Genomic DNA, 13,874 nt, shown 5'->3' with positions numbered 1-13,874 from the left:
TACAGCTATAGAACTATTTTCTATCACTTTTAAAGCTTCCAGAGCAGTACTAGCATAAATCTCATACATAAGCCAAATCAACTTTACTTTCTCACATAAATGATCAATAAAGTACCCATTGGGATAAAATTTACATAAAAATGCCTCAGTTCTCATATACTTAAATACTGCTGCTGACAGTTTCAGAACCTAAGTACTCAAAGTACTCCTTCAAATGTACAGCTGTCTTAGTGCAACTTTCCTGCAGGAAATCCCATGCTATGCAACAAAAAATTCCAGTTTTTTAACAAAAAAAAAAGCCAGTTCATATGTTTAAAAGAGAAAAAAGCAGCAGCAAGTAATCCTCAATAAAGCTTGCCAGCAAGCATTGCCAAGAAATGCACTGGCATGCTAGAATGAGTAGGCCATTTACTCACACATTTTTCTTTTTGCTTTTTATTTCTTAATTCTCCAACAATGTCCATGACAACTGCTTCACACTACAGGTGTTCTACTATATGGTACATGTTCTTACTTTAAGACCTGCTGAAAAAAAAAATCATTAATTTTTTTTGAATACCAGTTCTTAAATGCTAAATACATGATGACAATTGAGAGAGTAACACAAGTATCTGGGATATATATTTGTCTATGGCTCGTTTAATCACTGCTTGTACGGCAGAGAATTGGAATGCTTGAGAAGTAGGGAGAAAAAAAAAAAACCAAACAACAAAACAACCCAGCATCTCCAGTTCCTTCAAGATACCAACAAAAGAGAAGGAATTTTGAATTAGGCCCAGCAGAAAAATCAGCATATTCCTACCCTGCAATTGGTACTTTTGAAAAATTCCTGCTCGTTTAACAGCCTAAAATTGAAGTCTTAATGGAGGCCTCAGGAAATCTGATTGCCAGCAGCCAGTCCATTGCCAAAGCATGCCATGTTAAAATCCCTAGAGAACTGAAGGTACCAACTGAAAGAATCAAGTTGAAATAGAGGCAAAGAAACTGGGTAACAGTGCAAACAAAACAAACAAGAAAATGTAATACCTTAAGACAATGTATGTGTACTATTCACTTTTCAGGAAATACTAAAAAGAAACCTACTGTCTAACAACAATGGAAGAGGGAGACAAACTTTGTTGAAACAAAGATTGGTATGCCAGAGCTAAGGCTAGAAATGACAGCTGGTGACTGACATAAGCCTACACAGAGTAGTAAGTTTCCTGGTTTACTCACTTACATTAACTATTCACTTATACTAATCTACCTCTTTCATGAGTCTTTCCAAGAAATTAATTTCATTACTGATAATTAAGAACATTATGAGACTGCTTCTAAGCTGAAACATTTAGAATATTAAGACAAAATTAAACTTACATGGCTGAACATACAAGCAAGATGCAGGCATTAGTACAACATACATAGAGATACAACAACCCTTGAGATAAGGCCATTCTTAAAAAATTCTGAAGGAGTACAGACAAAGTTCATGAACCACCCTGACCACAGCCTACATTTCAGACTGATTTATTTCTGAATAATAAAAAAGGTTTGGTTACCTAGAAAAATCCTTAAGATCTGATCTTCTAGATGACTGCATATAGCAATTGAACTCTGAAAAAGATTCTCGCTGTGACAGGAGAAGTCATCTGCTTTGGAAAACAGCAATTTCAGAGTATCAAGCCCCCAAAAACATATGCAAATCATTTATGAATTAAGCTCTATGACAAAAAAAAATAAAACACAAAAAACAAACAAACAAAAAAAAAAAAAACAAAACAAAAAAGAACAACCCAAAAGCTTGGGTAAGGGGTAGGGTATAGGAGTGAGGAGAATCATAATTGCTCCAAGTGATAGCTAACAGCTGCAAAAGAAATCTAATTTTTTTTAATGGTTTTAGTGCAGAGTGTTGCAGACCTGTAATGGAAATTCAGTTAAACCTGATTTTTAAGCACTTCTCTAGATTGGCATACCAACTGAACTGATACACAAAAATGCAAGGAAAAAAAAAACAAAAACAAAACAAAGAGCCATAGCATTAAAATGCTATAGCCTGGCCAAAAATATCAGTAACCAGATACACAGCGTCAGAGGTCACAGCATCCACCAACAGCACTGCTCATGCAAGCCATTAAAAAACAGTAATAAAGAAGTTCTACAAAGAGGCACTAAGCCAGCGTCGTCCCAAGAGAGAAAGAACTTAACACATTTTTTCAGTTACCTTGCCAATAACCTCCCCACTGTATCCAACCCTCTAAACATTAAAATCTGGAAGAGATAGAATGATTCTATAGCAACCAGCTGCTGAGATATTTTTCAAACAGACTGAACTGAATATAATTGCCAAATACTTTCCCAACAAATTTAGCCTACTCCTAGTGGGAGGAGGAAAGTATGTTCACTGCTATGACTCAATAGATGGTGCAAATCTGAGGTCAATAGAAAACTAGGGCAATTTAAAATAAATTGGATAATCAGGAATAGGTAAATAGATACACAAACTGTAGGTACCCAAGTTGCCATCACTCTGCAAGGACAGACACATCTCTGAAGAATCCTCTCCCCTGAAACAGCACTTCCATGAGACTTTTTTCCACACTGGTTACTCCTCAGCAGCAGGTCAACTGCACTAATACTCCCGTGTCCCCTGTAAGACTCTATTAGGAAATCTTCTGGAGATTTAAAACAGTCACATGAATATACCCACTACACAGTGGCAGCCTCACACATGTAATTTGTGTTCTCTACACTCTCAGAACAAAGCAGTCATTTGGTTGTCTCTGTGTTTAGATATACCTACTCCTGCTATAAGTCTCCTGATGTACGTATCCATAAAAATGGTTCAACCTCCCAACAGTATGCCTAGAAGCACATCAGCTAAAGCATTTTTCTCAGCAAAAGAAGAGTGAGAGACCATGAGAATTCAAAAGCATGGTTTCCCTTAGTTCACATTCAAGACAAAGGAAACATCTATGAAACTTGAAATAATAACCAAGAAAAATGAAGCCTAATATTAGGTTTACATACATTATCCCAAGCATGTATCCTCAGAAGACATATTTTAGAAGTCTACAAATCAAAAGAATGGTGGAAGCAGCCTAACTGTTTCATTCCATCGCAAAAAGACTTTGTTTCTGTTTAAATCTTCACGGAATAAAGTCTTTCATGGGAGAGAAAGCCAAGCTAATACAATATGAAGTTATTGGTAGGCTATCTTCATCTGGTTTCACAATATAGTAAAGAGATAACAACTGAACTCAACAAGTAGATGTTAAACGTACCTTAGTTGAGAAAAGATCCAATTTTCCCTCTTTGGCTAATTTTGTTAACCTAGTATTTTTCCATCTCTCTTCCCTAGCTGTGGAGCTCATTGGAAGTATCCAAGCTACTTCAGAAAAGTACCTGAGGATTGCCAGAAAAGTCAACCTCTTGTACACGGCCTGGTACAGAACTAGAAGGAAATAGAAACAATAACCAGGGCAAAATAAGGTTGGAAATCTGCATACTGTTGTATCTACACTATTTGTAGCCTTCTACCCTTTTCTTGACTTTATATTTACTGTCTTTTTAAACCTCTCTAGCTACTAAGTATCTCAGGTGAAGAACAATTGCATGCATAGTTCTCCCTGAATGATTCATTTTTTTTTCTTTTTTGAAGCTAAGAAAGAAATAAATCTCCAGACAAAAGGAAATGAAATATCACAAGAATTTCTATATGCAGGCTTCCTAGGTTTTATTTCAGCACAGAAAGTTTAGCTGAGTCAGCATTACTGTTCACAATGCTTGCAGGGTTTTGAGGGTTTGTGTTTAAATAAGACAACTAAATTTCTGACACTGTTTTGAATGCCCAAGCAAAATGCCTGATTTTGGTACATAAGGTAATAATTTAAGAGATTCAGCATGATTATATTCCCTACATACCCTCAAGAGAGATATTTTGACGTAGTTGTTTCCCTGCCCTAACTAGCCTGTACTTTGCTTTTCTAACAAACCCCAGGTGGTTTAATTCAGGATTGCATCTAGGTAATCCAGGAAAAGCAGGAACTTGGCATTGCCATAAGAAATTCCAGAAGCTCTAGGAAGAAAGCCACTCCAGCAGGGAATCCCATTTTCCTTGGAGCTACAGTGTAACATTTTCCTGCTTGAAGCACTACAGCAGAAAGAAAGATGCAAAACTATTTCTGAAGTTTCATGAAATATCCGATTACAGCAACTTCATCACGTATCAAAACCACCAAAGGTAGAATCCTTCCTCTTACTTATACAAAAGTTCTTAAAACTCCACAAAAACAAACAAAAAAAACAAACAAACAAAAAAAACCCTTCAAACTACCACACAACACACAATAGGCAGAAGGTTTATTATTCAGCCATCAATGGAGCCTACCAAGTACCCAGAAACAACTACCAGCTGAAAAGACTACAGTCTTTCAGTCTGCTGAAATTTCAGCTAACATGTCATCCCTGGAATACATTCAATTCCTCAAGCCAACAACTAATGAGAGCCAAGATGCCGAAAGGTCAAGGCTCCATTTCTCTTATTCCTGCCTCTGAGAAAGTGGTGAGGCTGGGAAGCAAGAAGAAAAACAATTCTACATATTCCTACTGGCTTTAGTCCTACAGCTCTCCTCCTGTCTCGGTAAGGACTTTGAAATCTGTATCAACACACAAGCAGGAGCAGAGTGAAACTAGCTCAGATCTTACCAGTTTGTCACCTGCCTATAAAATTCTCAATTCTAATACCAAAACAAAGCAACAGCATAAACAAATGCTGGTGCCTGAATACTCAGATACCACACCACATGAACTTTAGTCTCTTCTGCACTAAGACTGTATACAAAGTAAGGGTTAGACTCTGACGGAGCAGACGATGTTCACATCAAAAAGGCTTGCCTTTGGCTTTTTTGTTTGGATTAGTCTTGCTTATTTTAAATAAAGGTTTTTTAAAATATTTTCAAAAACTTTTCTGTTTTTCTCCCACAACACCAGTGGCTCTTCTTTGTGGCACTAAGATGATCCGATGCTAAAATGGCTAGTCTCAGACACACACAAAATACTATGCTGCTTTTGTTAATCCAATATTCCTTCAATTCTCTCTTATTCACACAGCATGTCAAACATGAACTCTTGGTTCTGGACAATAGGCTTACAATGCAAATTCAGCTTTTAAATTCCATTTAAATTCCCATACAAATACTAACTAGTCCACAGTCTTCACCAGGATCTTCCCCATATCATCACCTAAAAAGTCTTAGATAACACAAAGAGATGAAAATAATACTTGCCAGGTTTCCTAAGACAGAGGACGAACAGGAAGAGATACTTAAATATCAAGGCTTTATATAAGTCTGTAGAACACATCAGGTAAGTTCATACAGGATTGGGTTGTGGTTTGGGGGTTTGGTTGTTTTTTTTTTTTTAGAAAGCAGTTTTACTTAGGGATGTGTCTGAGTTATTAAAGAAGTACTCATGCTTTTGTTTGTTAAGTTCTAAAATAATAGCAGATTAAACTCTGAGTTAACTTAAAGCAACTACTTACCAAAAACCAAGCTATTTTTTCTAGTCATACAATAGCATTGGTTGCAGTTCCAAATAATGTTGAGTACTTGACTCAAAAGGATTCATTTTTTCCCCTTCCTCCCCCTCAAAAGAGAAAAAAACAACCCACAAAGCAAAATTGTTTTGCTTGCATCATCTACAGACAGAACGAGTTTGAGGCAATTCCCTCAGATTTAGAGGTTGAGTTTAAATAGTAGCACCAAAATGTACATTTGCAACACGTTTAGGGAAGCAATCCATTACGGCATTTGGTATGCTAAACCCAGCACTGCATTGGAGTGTTTCATATTTCTGTTTCACAAGAGCAGATTGCAGTTAGTTACTGTGCAGAGCTGTGTGACCTACAGTACACCCATAACTTCCGATTGTGCAAAAAATAAAAAAAAACTAATCAAATGAGCACGAGACTGTTAAAGTGAAAATGCTGCACAGCCCTCAACTCCATTCAGATTATTCTGATCAGAACTGGGGTAACAAAGCATATTCTGAGCATGGATAACAACTTTAGCAATTTCCTCTCAGCAAGCCTGGTTCAGGATCCCACTAAGATCCTGAAAGCATCCCAGTGGGAGGAACTCACTACCAGAGTGGGAGGATCTATTTTAGTTCCACCTCAACTAAAGACTCTTCATAAGTCCAGTACCACCTTCTTTGTACTACTACTGCTAGATGAAGGGCTCATGGCAAACAGGAATTTTCAACACTAAGACAAACTTATTGGTATCAACTAAGTCACTGACTCCTGACCACAGCCAGAGCTTACTGGTAACGCCATCATCACATCTAGGCAAGTGCTGCACCACACCAAAAATTAAATGCATTTGCCTTCTTCCCCTGCCCACGTCATCCTAGAGTTTGGCAACATTTCCTTGAAGAAATACCATTTTTCACAAGCCTATATACACAACTATCTTAATTTCTATCATATTTGTTAAAATTGGCATATTATGTTCATATGTTATGTTGCTTTTTGTTCTTTTAGGAGTATATTATGCTCCTACTAGGCTGCAGAGTAGAACCATAGTCTACTATGGCTGTAAGTAGACTAAGTGTGGAATAGCAGAACATGCAGAAATTCCTAAGCCAGATAACGGATGTTTTCAAACTTCAGCACTAAACACCTCCAAAACCCATGAAGTTCTGCCACAAAGTTAAGTACAGATGACCTTATGTGAAAACATATTTCAATACTTTTACGTTTTGAGCTTTTGCTGTGGGTTTAAGTTTTCCAAACCAGGCAAAAAAAAAAAAAATAAAAATAATAGACAACTATAAGGAATAGCTGGAAAAGAACAGGGGGAATACTTGTAACATGCCAGGTTTTAAATTTAGTACCTGTCAAAATACCTACAGCAACTTAATTCCACACTACTTTATTCTAACAAAAAAAATTCTTTCTCCTCCTTTTTGTTTTTTCTTAATGCTGGTTTGCAATTTGGGCACACACTGAAGAACAGAGGTGTTAAAACAGAATGCTGCTTTGTGAGAAAATTTTTAAAGTACTTCAGGTAGCTCCACAAACTATTTCCAGTAATTTACTTTACACAGTCTTTCCTTGTTGGGATTGGCTTTTACAAACAAGAACAGAACAAGGAATATCAAATTATAAAGCTTAAGTGGGAAAGAACACCTGCCAGCCTTCAGATAATACCAAAATTTACAGGACCATTAAAATGAAGAAATACAGATGCAAGAAGAAAGAAAAGGGGGAGGGGAGAAAGAATAAAAAAAATAATATTGGCTGCTGAAGTCAAGGAGCTAGGAAAGCAAACATCATAGTACCACAGGCAGTAGATGCACTGAAGGACCAGGTCAGAGTTAACTGTTAATGACAAAAAAGCCAATTACATTGGATGCCTAAGATTCTCTTCAGCTGCCAGCTTTGTAGGGGTACAAGTATGTGTTCATACAGAACAGCTTGCAGGATGAGGGCGTAACAATGTGAAGCTAATGTCTAAACACAGTGTAATATAACTGGAACCAGGATCTGCTCAGCCTTTATTTTCTTTGGCTGCAAGACTGGTAGAAAATGCAACACTAAAGTTTTGACCAATCCTGCCATAACCTACTAAAAAAATTATTTGAAAAAAATAGTTTACAGGCAGCCTGTATTCTCATGTATTCATGAATTTTAAATTGTACTATAAAGCTAGAGTACATGGAAAATGAATTTTCACAGTTACTAGTAAGAGGGCGCTTTTTTTTAATAAAGAGCTGGTGTTCTCAAAACACAAAAATTAGCTCGATTGTATCTTCAGTTTTCAAATCAGTCATATGAATACTTAATATACAAGCACTATTGTAACATAATATGAAGATCATATCAGTCATCACTGATAAACATCTGAATGTCCCTGCATAAACTCACCCTGACCTTTAAAAGTTGAATATGGCAGCTGACTTTACACAGCTTCTTTTGCTAAATGGGCACCCATGACTGTTCTCCTCTGTACTGACACACAATCGATACCTGTTTTCTTTTCTCCCCCAAGATGGGTGGTTACCCTTTCTTAAACACACAACTAGACATAACTTTAATATTTTTCTCATACACCATTTCTAGGTGCTCACACTGAAAGACTTAAAATTGCAGTCAGAAATGAATAAAAGTTCTTGTTTCTCCAACGCAACTCTGACACGGCACCTTTGAACCTTAGCAGACCTGCAGAATCACAGGAAAAAATGCAACAATTTGATTTGTGTATCTGTTACATTTATTTACAAAACAATTACTCTGTAAAATGCTGCAAAGCTACAATTGTTTCCTCAAAATAATTACTGTTTCATTTAAGAGTTTTCATACAGTCGTTACCTCAAAACCTTGTTAGGGTTCCACAGACCCATCTGATCACAGAACAAAGACAAATCCAAGGGAAGCTGCCTGCTGGTAAGCTATTATAGTGGTGATCTTCAAGCCTTAATAAAGTTATCAGTACAGAAACTCTGGCTGTCACATTTGAGAAACTAGAAATCTGTGTTTCGTGATACTTGCCACTTAGCGTCTTCAGTAAGCCCTCAAATATACAGCTTTAGTTTTAATGCAAAATTGTTTATTTTAGTCCTTTACGTCTTAAAAATTCTCTTCAAGATTATCTGTGGGCAGCTAATACAATGAAGGTGACCTAGTTACACCTAACACATTGTTCAGTAAAAACACATCCAAATCATAACACCCGTCACAGAAATTGATTGCTTCTTTCTTTAAAAAAGTGGGGGACCAGAACAGGATAAAAACTGCAGTTAACTGTTAAGGATGTTGGGAAACCCTACTACCTGCTCACAGCACATCTGATTCTAAGCTGTAAATTTCTACTATGAAGTATATATTCTATGAAAAGCTTCATTTTCCATTGTTTTATTCTCAGTTGCTAAGCCTGGTAATTACTTTTGGAAAGTATCTTTAGAAAGCATGGCTAAATGTAAGTAGAGCAGCTAACTAGTAAACTGGTCCAAAGATAGTACTTAAGATTTTTTTATGTGTGGTTTGAGTAAGAAATTCTCTAAATGTGGCAAATAAGTCCTCGTATATAGCTCCTGAATTATTTTATAGGTATATTTCATTTATGTACGAAAGATTAAAAAGCAAGGTTCTAAAGAGCAGTTTCATTATGAGTCCTCCAGAGAAGTCCCAACCATTCCAAGGTGGCTCCTCATGAACTCTCTTTCAGAAACTACAGATTTAAACCTAGTATATAATAATATACCATTAATAATAATAATACCATTCTGGGTATTTTGGAAATAAATTAATAACTATTATTTAAAAAATGTGCATTTATATGGAGCAAATAAACCTGCATCTTGAAATAATGCAAAGACTGTTGTCCAGTCATTTACAGTAGATTAGTCATCCTTAGGTCTAGATCCTTAAAAGATATTTAGGTAGAGAATCCCCATGGAAATTAGAAGGAGCTACCCATCAAAATATAAAGGAAAACCTGAACTCTTGAGAAAACAGGTCTTCAGTGAAATTATTTTAATAGTATTACTAGGTCTTGCTAATCTATAATATTACTCCTAGCACATATATATCCATAATACTAGCTAGAATGTACCATCAAGCCCATGATTTTCAAGGACTGACATCACACAAAAATTTACTCTTATAAATTCATAGTATAGACTTCAAGTGTCAAAACTGTGGTCACCACAAATATCCTGTGGGTACACACAACCACAAGAGACAGAGCAAGAGAAGGGAGATTGAGAGCTACTGTGAAAGAGAAATATACAGCAGGGATTTAGGTTTCAGGCAATTAATAATATTATTACTTTTAAATTCCAGACACATTTTACACACACAATGCTTATGAAAAGTTGACTTTATACAGAAAAGGAAAGGTGATCACTGAATGACACGAGCACTAATTAATCCAATTGCCTTAGCTACAACACATGAAAACAGAAAATGTCCAACATATAAAAGTTTAACATATTTAATAAGAGAAAAACAAGTCAAGTGCATACTATGTCATTTAAATGTTTTGCATTTTGACTGGTTGCGATGAAGAGAATGCTCTAAAAATGAACATTTTGCATCAGAAATAAAAGGGAAAAAAGCCCAAACCAATAGAAAAAACTCTCTTCCTGGGGAAGACAAAAGATACCTCTCTTCACTCATCCCCACAGAAAATTAATTACTGTTCATTCATTCTCTATTCTGGTCAGGAAGGTGATCCTCTGACACTGAAAAAATTCCAGTTGTAGAAAAGCATTTAAGATCAATAATTAGAAACTAATCTTTCCTATAAAAAAGATGCACAGTCTATCAAAAACTTGACTAACTCTATGCCTTCCACACACACAGAGCTGTCTAGAGATTCAATCTAGACAGATGGATTAACTAAACATCTACATGTACACTCCAAAAATATACAGTTTTTGTTTTGTTGCAGGAAAGATTGGCAGTTCTGAACACTGCAATCCACAATTAAAATATCAAGGCATACCTACAATAACATAACAATGCCACCCAAAAATAATCAGTGGAATCTGCTATATCCTTCTTTTAATTTAATTAAAAAAAAAAAAAAAAACAAAACAAAACAGTACGTTTCTTATTTTCAAAATGTATTCCTAAGAGGGTAACTACTTTTGCCCTGTATCATACATACTAAAAGGGTGACTACTTTTGCCCTGTATAATACATACTATGAGGGTAACTCCTTTTCCCCGTATCAACATAAATTTTAGCACTTCACAGTAAGGTTTTTTGTGCAGAAGTAATTTATCATTAGATCTCAGACTGGACCAAATTTCTAATTGTCTACCACACCACCCAATTTCATGCTATGCAAGTAAAAACAAAAGCAGCTTACTGTGTAGGGGGCATTTCAAGTTCAGCAGCTGTATTAAATACAATAGCAATGAACATTCAAAGCTTCCAGCAGACAACAGGAGCGGAAGAAATCTTTGGTTACTCGTATAGTAAAAAAAAAGAAAAAATAAAATCTGATCTCTCTGGTTTCATGCAGGTTAACTACTGAGCCACCCCCACCTGAAATGCGTACTACAAACAAATATGTCTGCTTATGATTTATACTCCTGTATTAATAAGACAGCATAAGCAAAAGTTCTTAGTAGATAACTCTCCATGATGAGCTTCTCCCCATCCCTCAAGCCATTGCTTACATTTTCCCTGCTTTATTTTGATTTTTATTCTACAAATGGAACTCTTATATTCCTGTTTTCATGGGCATTATCCTGCTAGAAGCTAAAATTACAATTCATGATTACAGTACAAAGATAGATCAGAAGAGGCTATTCAACACCGTAATTTGGAATTATTTAATTGCTACATTCACATTCTTTCCTGAATCCGAATCTATCCTAATTGCATGATTAGAGGCATTAAGGAAAGGGCATACAGACTTTCCACCAAACAGCTAACAGCAGCAAGAGACAGAAGAGGTTCTGCATGTCACTGGTTTATTTTGAGGTGCCAATTCTTATTTTACTGTAACTAAGTAGTTATTCCACTGAACCAGGATATAAAGGAAAATTATCAAGAAAACACAGCTACTCTGAAAAGGATCTTACCTGGAACTAAAGACACTGGGCTATTATAGAAGGAACACCAGAACTGAAAGAATTAAGTGTGGCTTGCGAAGCAGCAAGTGCAAAGAGCAGCCCACTCAGCTCAAATGAAGTCTGAGCGTAATACACTGCAGAAACTGTTCAGAAACAGTTCATCTGTACGAAACATGACCCCTGTAAAGCTGCCAAAATCAGTGAGAGCATACAAGTGCTAATCACGCAAGCTAAAATGGCTCAAGCTGCTTTGACTTACATGCATGCCTAAACATAGATGACTGCATATCCTAGATTAAGAGTTTGCAAAAGGAACGCAACTGTTTTCTTTACCTGCACTTCTACATGCAATCAGTACACTTCTTCATTATCCATGAGCAAGCATAACCCCCCCTACTCCTGTACTTGGAGATCTGAATACAGCTGACATGCAATACTCCTCCTTCTATACCTTATCCCCTCAAGCAGGACTTGGACATGCAGTGTGAGCATTTTAAAACAAAAAGAAAAATTCAGTAATCAATTTACTAATATGTTAAAAAGTATACTGCATAAAAACATCACCAGGTCACGTTCATCAAGAGAATTTACTGGTGACAAGAACAAAAAGGCAAAATACAAAAAGAAAGGTTGTCTAAGGCAGTGTGGAATAACAGTGCACAGTCTAACACTCTCCAGAGTCACCAATACCTAAAATACACAGTTTAGCCTTCTGATTTAGGAAAAAATGCATGCCTTGGAGGCTGACTTCAAATATTTTGTTAAAAATACATAGCTATTACCTTAAATACGTATTGCCATACAAGATCAAAACAAAAAGCATACTTTAGAACTGGGAGGTGGGAAGAAGTAGAGGAATACAGAGCATATCTCACTTCAATGAGTACCACACTACCACATCTGGAACGCTAGCTATTTTACCAGCAAGATTTGCTAAATAATACTCTCTAACGATCGATGGAAGGGTTTTCCCTATTGTGACATCCACGCCCCACAGAAAGATAGAGCTCAAAGAAAATACTGTTTTCTAAAACCAAACACCACATTTCTTTCAAATTAAAGATGCAGCTGAACCAGAACAAAAGATGTCCACAGGAAATATTTTCCACAAAGTTGTCTACTAATACGAGGAAACAGAAATGAAGGGACCAAAAAAACCGGCCATGTACCGGTTTCCTTTTCCTGATGCCCTGACAACACTCCCTCGTTCAATTGGTCGTGTGCCCTTTTCAAGCTGTAAGGGATAGCATTCCTCCTTCCCTTCGCACCAGGGCGGACCGTATGCGTAGAAGGGGCATAGACCACAGAGGCAGAAGGAATAATCGTCATTTAACACGGTAAATGGAAACGCTCTACTCTCAGCCGCACAACCCACCCCCTGCATTCCACCTCCGAGATCCCCCGGAGGACACGGGTGGCCGGGACACGACTGCCTCCGGGGAGCGATGGCTGTCTCGTGACGGCGAGGGTTGTGCTACCACCGAGCCAGCGCACACGAACCGGGGCGCTCCCTCCGCTGCATCGCCCCGCTTTCCTCTACCCACAAGACCGTCGCTGCGAAACAGCACCCGCGAAACCCACCCCGGGGAGGTACCAGCAAGGATAATAGTGTAAAAAAGGGCAGCCAGAGGAAGGCAAGCAGCGGCGCCCTCCCCAGCGCGCAGCAGCCGGCGCGCACACACAGCCCGCCGGGGCCGGACTCGCACGGGGGGCGCATCCCGCCTCACGGCTCTGCGCCCACCCCCGGGCCGCCCACGACCGCGGCACCCGGGGGAGACGAGGAAAAGCGGGACGCCTCGCTCTGCGGCGGGCACGCGGCTCCTGTCAGGGGGCCAGGCATCGGGGACACGCCCGCCCGCTGGTATCGTGCGGGGGCCATAGGGGCGCCACTGCCTCCCCCTCCCCGCGGGTGTCTGCCGGGCGCCGTTGGCCTGAGGTGAACCGTCGTGCCCTTCCCTCCTCCTCTCCCCACCACCCCCTCCCGCCGCTGCTGGGCAGTACCTCATATCTGCGCAGGCCGGGGGACTCTACTCATACCCATGGCGAAGGCGGGGGGATGGAGGAGCCGGAGTGGCGTCCGCCACCGCCTCCGCCAGACGCACCATTCCCTCCCGCTGCCTCCTCAGCCACCGTCTGGCGAGCGGAGGGGCGGGGAGGAGGAGCCCTGGCTTGCGCTCACCCTTACAGCCGCCGTACTGACGCGCGGCCGCGGCCTCCTTCCCGCCCCCAGCGCCAGACGGGCAAACGGGTGTCGCCAATCAGAGGCACGGAGCTCCGCGGGGACGCGGCCTTCTCCAGCCAATCCG

The 13,874-nt window shown here is 38.9% G+C and overlaps 1 protein-coding gene across 8 annotated transcripts in view; it reads right to left on the bottom strand.

Moving 5' to 3' along the window:
- ITSN1 (intersectin 1) overlaps nt 1-13,742 on the bottom strand; it is a 137,322-nt gene extending 123,580 nt beyond the window's left edge. For all 8 annotated transcript variants that reach the window (XM_062622251.1, XM_062622253.1, XM_062622252.1 and 5 more), the window contains exon 1: nt 13,570-13,742. The gene's annotated coding sequence lies outside the window, so the exon portion shown is untranslated. The remainder of the gene's footprint in view (nt 1-13,569) is intronic.
- Between the last annotated feature and the right edge of the window lie 132 nt (nt 13,743-13,874).

The sequence above is a fragment of the Pezoporus occidentalis genome, unplaced genomic scaffold (assembly GCF_034315485.1).
Source record: "Pezoporus occidentalis ecotype Australia unplaced genomic scaffold, CSIRO_AGI_Poc_V1 ctg24, whole genome shotgun sequence".
Classification (NCBI taxonomy): Eukaryota; Metazoa; Chordata; class Aves; order Psittaciformes; family Psittacidae; genus Pezoporus; species Pezoporus occidentalis.
The sequence above is the reverse complement of the archived record's forward strand: the minus strand, read 5'-3'. Positions and strand labels throughout refer to the sequence as shown.